Source organism: Danio rerio, chromosome 13, assembly GCF_049306965.1.
Source record: "Danio rerio strain Tuebingen ecotype United States chromosome 13, GRCz12tu, whole genome shotgun sequence".
In the NCBI taxonomy this organism is placed as follows: domain Eukaryota; kingdom Metazoa; phylum Chordata; class Actinopteri; order Cypriniformes; family Danionidae; genus Danio; species Danio rerio.
The window spans coordinates 43,871,813-43,884,496 of record NC_133188.1 but is presented as its reverse complement, the minus strand read 5'-3'; the positions used below and the strand labels follow the sequence as shown (position 1 = coordinate 43,884,496).

Below are 12,684 nucleotides of genomic sequence, written 5' to 3'. Positions count from 1 at the left end.
TGCTCTATCAAATTATAATGTTGGAACATTTAATCCTTCAAGTTTTATAAAGTGAATTTTATTGGCATTGTTAGTAGTTTGAAACCATATATTTTACATGAAATACATATACATATCTTTAAAATAGCAAAAAAAAAAAAACAAAAAAAAAAATACTGCCAGCTCATTTCTCTGCTTATTATAAGGTTATTTACATGACCAACCAAAACAATATATCATTTAAAACTACTACAAATATCACACAAAAAAAAATAACTTTGTTCAATTTTTCAACATCAAAAGATGTCAGATCAGAGTTTAAGGTCCCATAAAGTAATCAAGAGTGTAAATAAATGTAAATGAATATGTTTACATATACAGCATATAAAATTTAGTTTATACGCTGTATATACTGTAATTGAAACATGTCTTTTGTAACACTATAAGTGATTTTACATACTACACAATTGGGTTATCTTGGTTTTTTCTCTTTATTAACATTTTATTTAATATTTTCCATAACATATTTATTTGGGAGTACTCATTTTCGCACCATAATTACTTAAGTTATTTTGTTAGATTAACTCCAGATTTGGTTTCCGTACTTGGCTAATCTAAATGTAATAACACAAATATATTTGTGCTATATAGCATTCTACAGAAAATATTATTTTAATACGGAGATTTTTAAGGGTACTCATTTATGCACTGTACATATAGCTAATTTGCTGTGCTAGAAAGCAGTAATCACACCAAATGCAGACATATAACTGACAGTCCTAGTATTTTTCTTCGATAAAATAGTTTTACCCTCCAAAGAGCTGCTATTCTTTGCATTATTGCAGTGATGCCTACAAGATTTCACTTCCAGACTAAATAGTTTATATTAGTGAAGACAGTGTGCGTTTACAGAGACGCAAAGGTGGAGACCTCTGTATAAAAGGCCACAAGAAGATGACCACCACGTCAGAGTTCACAGTCAAGTGGTCTCAACTTGGGTCAAACCACACGCAAACACATCGGTAATGGCAAAACACCAGACCAATTAGTATAAATCACAGCTGGACATAATCGACAGCATTGGTAAAGTGGCTGTTGTGGATCATTTCAATGGTACAGAGGGCTCTGGATAATGTTAAGCAGCTGTCAGTTCAAATGATATGATAGTGTGTGTGTGTGTGTGTGTGTTTAAGTTGTAAAATCAGCCTCGGGGAGAGCAATCTTCATATCACACCTGCTGAAGAGGCTTCATCTAAGGTGAGCGGCTTCCATTTATCTCATAAACAGTAACGAAATATGTATTTTCCATTATTGCATATTACAAGTATTCTTAATTGGTCACAGTATTTCTTATTTATACCAAAGTATCATATTTTTTTCATTGCACTATACATTATTGTATGAAATGTTTGTTATTTGGGGCGACACGGTGGCTCAGTAGTTAGCATTATCGCCTCACAGCAAGAAGGTCACTGGTTTGAGCCACGGCTGGGTCAGTTGGCATTTCTATGTGGAGTTTGCATGTTCTCCCTGTGTTCATGTGGGTTTCCTCCGGGTGCTTCTGTTTCCCGCATAGTCCAAAGACATGCACTGTGCATTTAATAAACTAAATTGGTCGTAGTGTATGAGTGTGAATGAGTGCGTTTGGATGTTTTCCAGTGCTAAGTTGCAACCGGAAGGGCATCGGCTGTGTAAAAACATAAGCTGGATAAGTTGGCGGTTTATTCCGCTGAATAAAGGAGTTGCCACAGCGGAATAAAGGGACTATGCTGAAGGAAAATTAATGAATATTTTGTTATTTGAAATTAAAAGTTTAGTTGACATTAGAGCTGCACAGTTAACCGTTAAAAGATTGCGATCTCGATTCGACCCCCTAGATGATCTTAATCCAGCATTTCTACGATTCTGTCAGTCATATTTGTTTTCGTGATCGGTAAAACACGTGACATGAGCTGCTGACCGTGAGCTGTTATCACAGAGAGTGATAACAAACTTTAATGAACAGAACCTGCATATGTTGCAAGTAACAGGTAATACAGTTGCAACTAATATTCAGTTTGTGACAGAGTGATCGTTTGGGAGCCGTGCGCGGAGTATGAACAAGCACTTAGCAGTCAAAATGAAACCGAAAGTGTGCACTTCATTTAAATGATCATATCGCATTTTAGAGTTATGATTACGACAAGCATTTGATGTTTTTTCTTTCATAGTGAACACACAGTTGTGCACAAAAAATAAATGTTTACAATGTCAGTATAACTACTCTGGCCTATATAATGTTGAATATAATCTGATAATGGCAAATGTCTGATTTTACCAGTGAATTGAATTGTCTAATATGACAGATTGCAAGCATATATCTCAAACATAAGAATTCAACATCAGAACTATTATAAGTAGAATAGAATTATTTATATAAAACAGTAGACCTACACATAATATTATTATCGATGTTGTGCCATATGTTTGTTTTTACCATACCTTTATTTTACATCTACAGAATCGTGAGAAAATCGTGATCTTTATTTTAAGCAAAAAATTGTGATTCTCAATTTAGCCAGAATTGTGCAGCTCTACTTGACATAAAACAGTAAATTCTGTTATTAATTACGCACCCTCATGTCGTTTCAATCCCTGATACCTTTATTCATCCTCAGAAAACAAATCCAGGACACAAATTCCTGATCTTCGATAGACAGCAACGGTCCCAACTCATTCGAAGTTCAGCAAGGCGACTTTGCTTACACACGTTGCTTATTACACACACAGGGATGTGCAGCAGCACAAACATCTTTACATAAAAAATTAAAGGATTACAATTTTTTAAAAATTGTATTTTCTATATAAATGTGCAGCGCGATGACTTAATGAAAGTTTATGAGCGTCAAAAGTGGTGAATCTGTTCAGCAAAAGACTTGACTGTATACCACCGCATCACAAATTACTTTTTGAAAGAGCGAGATCGCTTCTCTTCCTGTAAACTGAACAGTCACATCATTGATGACGTAAGTAGGCTCAGGCTCGGAAAGTAAATTACAGTGTGAGTGCAGGCCGAGGAGGGGAGGCAGGGCTCGAAATTGCAACCATTTTGGTGGCATATGTGCCCGAAATTTTATCTATGCGACCTCAAAATATATTTGGGAGCATGTGTGCGAGTGCATAAAATTGTTGTGTGCGACCAAAAAGTTCACCACATGCGCGGATTCGGGAGAAATTCACGCAGAATGCATCTCTAAGCTCTTTGTCTGCACTTGAAAGCCCGAAACGCAGCGCTCAGGAATGGTTTAAAACAGTTGTCATGTCAACTTGCTGCAGTAAACAAAGCCAAGTCCGTAATGCTTGTCCCGCCTTCGTGCTCTTCTTATTGGCCCACCACTTCTCTAGCACCAAAATATCAGCTGTCAATCACTTAGTCAATGCCTTCTGGCTTGGGATGACAGAGAGAACTACTACCGCGAAACATTGTAAAGCGCTTAAGATGAGAATAAGGATAAAACTGACAGATTTTGTTTTAGAAACCATGGCATCTAAAGTAACAAATAATGACACATCTTACTAGTGACCATGTGCTGAATGTAAATCCACCATCTACACTTTTCGAAGAGTGGATAAAAGACTTACGTTGGGTTCGAGTCTGCTATGAAAAGTCTGGGATGGAATTTTCAGGTAACTGTTTGCCACATCTAGCACGAGAGCTTCTATTTAATCCTTTATATAATCGCCAGATGCTGTCCGTCGTGCAAGTAGCAGCTATATGTCAAATTTACCACCATGTACACCATCGCAAACGGGCTTGCACTGGGTAAACTAATATCGCTACTCATGAAAAGGCCGGTATTGCTATTAACATGACATATGTATATAATAAGGCACAGTATATGTCAAAAGCATCAGTGCAATATCAGACAGCACCTGTGAGAGCAGCACAAGTTATATCCTTAACAGATTCATTCATGTCAATCAATGCATGCAGGGCCGGTGAGCGCTCCGTGTATGCTTTGGTCACTCAGTTATGTTATAAAAATCAATTTTCTTGTGATAACGGGATTTCGTTGAGACACATTTTCCTTACGCTTGCATGCATATATATTTTTTGCTTGTTAGTTTGATTAGTGTTAATTTCAAATGCAATAAATATGTTTGTATAAAACTTGTAGGAACGGTGCTTATAATTGTTGGGTGGGACTAAATTTTGGCTGATGCACCTACATTTTTAAAGTTAGGAGCACCGGTGCTACCAAGCAAAAAGGTTAATTTCGAGCCCTGGGAGGGGAGAGGAGAAACAATCGCGCCCAGCACGGTTTAATTTAAGCAATTGTGCCTAGTGTGAGTACACCCTTAGTCTCAGGGGGCTTTGGTGGAATCTGGCTTATTCTGTAGATGGTCCGCTTAATTTAACCTCACGCATGAGCAGATCTATTTCCTCACTTGTGTTCAGCTTTTCCACTTAGAAAGTCTGCCATGTAAATAACTCCAGTAAAGCGAATGTGAAATGTAAAAGGAATGGAAGATGAGACTCTGCTTGGTTTAATGCATGCTACAACCAAAACACACCCATAAGTCAATAAGAGAATAGTACAACCCTTTTAGATCATGTGCCGGCCGGGTGAGCCAACCCTTTTTCCCATTCTAATAATATCAAAAGTGAACTCAGAAATACCCAAAGTGAACTAGTGTGTTAAACCCTGTGTTTATATCGTGAAATTGAGCCCAATGGCGTATTTAAAAAACTTCTCTTCAGTGTCAGTATAGGGTGCGCATAAAAGACACTTTTGGGTGAATTAACCTATTAAAACATATTAAATATTAAATGAACAAAATTTTTTTTAACTCTTTCTTTTAAATACTTCAGTTTAATCAGTTCATTCATCACTTTTTCATTTTTTCTACATTCTATGAGTACAGGTATGTACATTTTACTGCAGTAATTGCTACAAGACTTTATATGCGAATAATTATTAATTATTGATAATTATTTTCTTAAGCCAATTTTTTTGGAATAACTCAAACTTAAAAAGGATTTCAACATCAGTTTAATCTCATTCAACCCAGTTACAGTTGCGAACAACTCACTGATTCCCATCTCACATTAAATTTTTCTGGACAATGAAGTCAGGGCTCGGAAGATCTATGAAAGATCAGGTAGCGCTAATCTAACCTAAAATATCTTCATTTGTATTCCAAAGATGAACGAAGGTCTCCAGGATTTGAAATGATATGAGGGTAAGTAATTAATAACAGCATTTACATTTTTGGGTGAAATAACCCTGTAAGGTTTCAATGATCAACTCTGAAAGAATCTGTAGTTTTACTTTTGCAAACATTGTTAGTCCTTTGGGTGCTCCGGTTTCCCCCCACAGTCCAAATACATGCGGTACAGGTGAATTGGGTAGGCTAAACTGTCCGTAGTGTATGAGTGTGAGTGTGAGTGTGTGTGTGTGGATGTTTCCCAGAGATGGGTTGCGGCTGGAAGGGCATCCGCTGTGTAAAAACTTGCTGGATAAGTTGGCAGTTCATTCCGCTGTGGCGACCCTGGATTAATAAAGGGACTATGCCGACAAGAAAATGAATGAATGAATGAACATTGCTAGTTTTTTATTGCACTTCATTAAAAAAAAAAACATTAACTTAAAATGGAAAAAATCGTGAGATGTTAGGCAATTAATAAATAAAGATGAACAAAATATGTAAAACATTAAGTAAAGAAATAATAATAAATAATACTTAGCTTAATGATTTATTTATTTTGCAAAAACTGCCCTTATTTAAATGCATTCACTTTGGTAAATTAAAAAATATGTTTATTTTTCCAATATTACATCAAGGTACATCTGTTCTTCAACTAATTTCTTTCCAATGCCTACAGAAGATTGTAATACTGCAGATTGCCTCACAGAGCATCAATAACTGTTTGAAGACTTTTGTGCACAAGACACTTAAAGAAGCTCTGGACAATCCAGTGACACTTTTGAGAATAAAGATAATGCACTGCACACATCATGGATCACCAAGTATTTTGTAGCTTTGAATAAATGGAAACTTGCATGAATCAAATGCTTCACATCAAATGCAATAAATTTAAACCTCTTCAGCATATGTGTGTGTGCGTGTGTGGTAAAGCGATGGAGAAAAACCCAAACAAACAAGTGTCTCATGAGACACATCCTCCACCAGACTGTGAGGGCTCTTTATTGGAGTTAGAAGAAAAAGCAAACACTACACTGTCTGTCAGCAGTCCAACAACTAAAGCAACACACACTTTCTCACATTTTCCCACTTAGGAAACTACTCCAAGTCTCTGTCTGACTCAGCTGATCAAACATCAGCCCGGGCACATGTTCTAAAACAACAATAACATCACCTAATTCCCTACAAATACCTCATTTACCATCTCTAAAGAAGTCGATCAGTGGATGGATCAGGAACCATAAACACCTCCGCATAATCCCTACACTGACTCTGCTGAGGAAGCTCATCAGCACCATTGTGGACAAGCTTGTGCGGGCCACCCGCGACACGGATGGGAGGAGAGACATAAACGAACGCCGGGGTGGGGTGAAACACACCATCACACACTCAGACATTCAAAGAGTGTTCATTAACATTCACTGTTTGAACAGATGTCTACCTGACAAGAGCGTACGTCTGGAAAAGTGTATAAAGAGAATATAAAAAATCTGCAACTGCAGTTGAAACCACCCAGATTTTGTATTTTAAAGCCCAACCGTGTACAGTGTCCATTGATTCTATGGTTTAAAAGATAGTTCACCTTAAAATAAAAATCCCTTATTATTTACTCTCATGTTTTACAAGCCCACAAGGTAATGTTTATGTTGCATTTTGATTTCCACATCAAAGAGATTTTCATAGAAAGCATATTTAATGCAACTGTTTATTATTTTTGTTTCAAAAAACAAAACAATTGTGTTTGTGAAAATTAAATGACAATATAGGTGATTTTTTATTCATTCAGTCTAACAGATATACCGTAGGCTATTTATGCAACAAAGAAACACCTAATCTGACCTGTAATTACTAATAAATTAAAGACTTAAAGTTACTTTTATTGACATAAATAACACACTTGTGGGTATTGCATAAGAGGCATCACTGTGAAAAAGATAACTTTGAGCTTTTGAGAACAAAAACTTAAGTCGGAATTTGCTAGGGGTATGAATCATTTTGGCCATGACCGCATATAAAGACTTTAGATGCAAAAACATCTAAAAGCCATTTAATAGTTCCTTCTAAAATTAGCATTTGTGTCTAACTTTTGTGTGCTGGCTCGGTAATTTTACATTTATGGTGACGAATAAGTTATTTTCATTGCTTTGTGAAATAACTGAACATAAACATGGGAGGCTGAGAACAATTCTCATTTTAGGAGAACATTTCAGACGGCATTTAGAGGTTTTTGCATCTAAACTCTTCATATATATAAAAAATATGGAAAGTGGCAAAGAAAAAAATATTATTTGGGGTTGCATCATCCTAAAATTCATCCTTAATACATTTTCTAAACATGCCTGATGAGATTCTTTAGTAAACAAACAACATTTTAGTTACTGTCATCTGTAAAACATGGCAAACACGTATGATATTTATTTAAGTTAACGTTACTTAGGAAAAAATAAATTCAAAGCACTTTTCGTATGACACCTGTTGTAGCCTAATTAAGTTATAACGTTAGCCAAAAGTGAATAGTTAATCACAAATTGTTATTTTACTCACACTCAGTGCGTCGAAAATGTGTAGGAGAGTTTCTTTGTCCCTTTAGGCAGTAGAATTGTTATATTTTTTTAGCTGAATTCGTGGTTTTTGGTGATTCGTGTAACGTTAGAACTGTAACGTTTGTCAACTGATCCAAGTGCAAAAACTTAATAGCCTACAATAACAAAAATACAAAACAAAAAAACCGATGGGTCTAAAATGTACACTTAAGTCTTATGAGACAAAATGATAGGACTAAGCAAGTTAATCAACAATAACAGTTATTACCTTCAATATTCACAGCCTCAGCAAACGGTCAAACGGTTGTAAACAAACGCACGCGCGCGCGCTCCAGAATAATTCATGACCGCGCGCGCGTGCGTTTGTTCACAACCTCACAACGCAGGCGCTAACCATATACTGCAAAATAGACATAAACTTGAACAAAAAGGACGCGCTCTATATTTGCTGCAGGTGGTTAAATGTTTTTAGTTAATCAAAATTAGAATACTCAAAAATTCTCAGCAGGTTTGATATACTACGTCATTATGACGCAACGAGATGTTCCCCAATATTTACATAAAATCACCTGCCACGACTTTTTTGGCGCGATGGCAGCTAGGCTATTTCACAGATTGTCTATTTATTAAATTGATTTTTTATTATTATTTTTTATTCATTCTCACATAGTCATTTATTTATTCTCCTTAATCTATTTTAGATTCAAAATACTGTACGCATTGTATATATATATATATATATATATATATATATATATATATATATATATATATATATATATATATATATATATAGGCCTATTATATTATTTTTTTAAATCCTATTGATATTGAGGTGAATTGACCGTCAAAATCCATTTGTTTATGAAATCCAATTCTTTAGTAGTACCAGGCAGGGGATATTCTTCCCAAAAGCAAATCATGCAATGTCCTGCAATGTGTTGTTTTGCAAACAGATTAATAGAAAGTCAGTTGAAGGACACGTGAACCCATGCACTTTCGTTAGCCCTGTGTCCACTGAGGCATCCACGGATAGAAAGCCTCACTCCAGACCTGATTTCCATGTCAGGTTCCTATTCAAATTGATTAAGTGCTCAGAAATGACAAACTAAAGACAAAACCACCTTGACACGTTAGGCTAATCCCAGAAAGTACACTGTTTAAGAACTAAGAGGCTGTAATCCTTAATAATAATTGCGTAATTATTTTACAGCTGGATTAATACCTGTGTGGGATTGCATTTCAGTTTTTTCCCTCTTCTTGGGCATTTGAATCAGGTGTAACTCGCAGTATGTGGATCCATTACAGTCCATTTCTTCCAGCTGGCAGACTGACAGTCAAGTCCACGTTCAGCTGACTGAGCCTGAGGGACTGATGCTTCTTCGTCTGTCAACTGCTCTGTCTCATACCTTCAGAGAAAAGGGAGGAATTTCTGAACCCTATCATCAGAGGCATGCTGTTGTTACATCATTAAGACATTATTGTGACAGCTAGGCTTAAAAAAGATACATTTAAGAATGCATTTATGTTACTGCATACAATACATCGAACTACAGACATAAACAAAAACAAAAAAACAAAACAAAATATAAGTACATTTCTGCACTAAAATCTATCGCATTTTACATATAAAATTCATTTAATGTTAAATATACAAATGGCAAATATAATAAAAAACACTCTTAGGAAGAAATTTGTGTTCAAGAAAATCTCCATTAAACTGAAATACAAATACTGCAATTTAAGGTACCTTTTTAATTTGTTTTAGATTTAAAAATTATTATTTTTGCAATGCAAACCTTGTTTTTTGTATCCTCTCTCTAGTCTTTCTACCACATGATCCCTCATAAATCAATATGCTGATTTAGTGATCAGTTATTATAGTTATTTAATTTTGGAATGAATTATTATAGCATGGATGATTTAAATTAATCAAATGTGACATTTGTATGTACATCTTTCTACTGTAACGAATATTCACTTAAACTTTACATAAAATAATCAGAAAAAATAAGTTTTCAACATTTATGATATTAATACTAATTAATAATAATGCACTAATAATAACTGAGCACCAAAATTAGCATAATAATCATTTATTAATGATTATTTTATATTTTTTTAATGCAAAACATATTTTCTTTTAGCATTATTACTCCAATGATTCTTAATAAATAATCAATATGCTCATTTAAGGCTCAGTTATTGACGGTGCACTATTATTAATGATAATTATTATCATAAACGTCAAGTCTTTTTTTCACTTTTCTTTAGAATGCATAGAATTTTCAATGTATAGAATTTTAATGAACATTACTTAAAATAGAAATAATTTATGTAAATGTCTATCACCTTTTATCAATTTTAAAGTACTCATGCTAAATAAAATATTTCACTCCTTTAATCAATATATGTATATATCTGTATATGTATATATGTGTGCAGCAGATGTCAAAAGGTTCTATATATTAAAAAAATTCTATACATCAAATCAACCTAAAAAATTGTTTATGACATTAATCATTAATAATTAAGCACCAATAATAACTAAGCATGTCATCATCATATTGGAGATTGAGTATTTAAAAAATATATATTTTAAATTATAAAAAAATTAATTCTGTAATTTGCATTTCAAAAAATAAAACATGATCCTTCATAAATAATATGCTCATCTGGTGCTCAGTTATTATAGGTGCAGCATTATTAATGAGCCAAATTATCAAAAACGTTAAACATTTTTTTTTTGACATTTTCAGGGTTATTTAATTGATTCAAGAACATTACTTAGGCAAAAAATACATTATATCACACAACTCATCCATGCTAAATAAAATTATTTACTCCTTCAATGCACTATAGATTATAGTATAACTATAATATGTATATATTACTATATGTTAGTACGTCACACTCTAAAGCTAACAGTAAAAAAACACTACATAGAATAAATTGGCTTAACATTGTTTAAAAATACCTTGAAATTACTTTTAAAAAAACTCAAAAACTGAAGCAGAACTCAAACCGAATGAGTCATAAAGGAATTAATTTTTATATTTGTTTTAACTCTAGTGCTAGAAGCTATACCAACCCGCATGAACCCAAGATTCTCACAGAATCAGGCAGGTTTGTTGAAGGAAAAATCATGGTTTAGGGGTAACATTCAGTATTGTGTGTGCAACAGATCTGCAGAGTGGATGGCAACATCAATACCCTGAGGAATCAAGACATTAGTGCTGCCCATAACATTACAAACCACAGGAAAGGGTAAATTGTTCAGCAGGATAGCGCTCCTCATACTTCAGTCTCCACATCAAAGTTCCTGAAAGCAAAGAAGGTCAAGATGCTCCAGCATTGGCCCATCCAGTCACCAGACTTGAAGATTATTGAGCATGTCTGGGGTAAGATGGAGGAGGCATTAAAGATGAATCTACAGAATCTTGATGAACTCTGGGAGTCCTGCAAGAACACTTTCTTTGCCATTCCAGATGACTTTATTAATAAGTTATTTGAGTCATTGCAGAGATGTATGGATGCAGTCCTTCAAGCTCATGGGAGTCATACACAATATTCATTCTTTTTCCACTGCAGAATGACTTTATATTCTATACTGAACATTATTTATTTTAAGTAAGAAGACTTTTGTTAAGCAAAGTCAGACCTTTCTGTCCTAATTAAATAATTAAAATCAAGACAATCATATATATATATATTTTTGGTAAAATAAGTGTAATGTAGAGGCCTTTGCCTTTCATTTAAGTCACTACTGAAACCCAGTGATCAACTAGAAGTCAAGTTATTATTTTTGGTTCCTAAAACTGAACTTAAAACGTTTAAGTTACAAATAACTAAACACTGGAAAAAAAAGTCCTGGGTTCCACACAATTCTTTCATGTTGTCCTAACACAAATCGATTAAAATAACCTCAAATTTAAGTGGATTTTGAACATAAAACATTCAAATTAGTCCAAAAAACCTCAAGAATTGTGTTGATTATTCTAAATAAGTAGTTTCAATAAGCAGCAAAAATCATTTTAATCCATAAAAATTAAATATATAAAAACATCTAAAAAAAAAATTATATATATATAATTTTATATAATATATATATATATATATATATATATATATATATATATATATATATATATATGTGTGTGTGTGTGTATATATATATATATATATATATATATATATATATATATATATATATATATATATATATATATATATATATATATATATATATATATATATATATATACACATATATGACTCAATCTGTTTACAGTAATCAAATCATTTGGTTTAAAAACTTTAAATGGTTTGCTGCAATCAAAAAATAAAAATAATTTTATTTGTTCAAACTACTTATTTAAAATGAGCTGAAACAACACAATTCCTGAGATTTCATTGGGACAACTTAATTTTTTTATGTTCAATCCATATAAATTTGTTAAAAGTGTTCAGTTATCTCAATGGATTTGTGTTGGGACAACAAAAATAAATTGTGTGGAATCCTGCATACTTTACAGTGTTCAGTTTGAGTTAACTTATCAGGTTTTACTATTCATCTATAAATGTTTTGAAAAAATGAATGCTACAGTATATGAGAGTAAATCTGATAAATGACACCTGTGAACTTGAGGGGAAGTGACTTCATAAATCAACTTAAAACGGCCTTGACACCAGGTGCTTGAAAGCAAAACAAAAATGAGCCAGAGAACGCAGCGTTGGCTCTGAGAAACCACGATTTAAGTCCCTAAATACTTTTCAGGGCTTCATCAGAGAAAGCTCACGTGTAAAGAAAGAAACGTTTGACCCTCTTGCCCAGACATTAGCAGGCAGGTAAAGTGAGAGCTCCTGCATGCACACCCCATGGCAATTGTTGGGAAACTGATGGTCAAAGGTCACATGTGCACCTGTGTCTTAGACCAAACACTGAACATGCCACCAACAGAGATCTTTCAACTCG

General features: G+C 33.9%; 1 long non-coding RNA gene across 13 annotated transcripts in view; it reads right to left on the bottom strand.

Annotated features, from left to right (window-relative positions):
* LOC141377051 (uncharacterized) overlaps positions 1-8,058 on the bottom strand; it is a 59,102-nt gene extending 51,044 nt beyond the window's left edge. For 4 of the 13 annotated variants that reach the window (XR_012388883.1, XR_012388887.1, XR_012388886.1 and 1 more), the window contains exons 1-2: positions 7,978-8,047; positions 7,711-7,864 (exon numbers count right to left, since the gene is read on the bottom strand). This is a non-coding gene — a long non-coding RNA (uncharacterized lncRNA). Of the gene's footprint in view, positions 1-7,710; positions 7,865-7,977 lie in introns of all 13 variants that reach the window. The other 9 variants (XR_012388882.1, XR_012388894.1, XR_012388891.1 and 6 more) reach the window with 6 other exon arrangements.
* Positions 8,059-12,684: the final 4,626 nt, after the last annotated feature.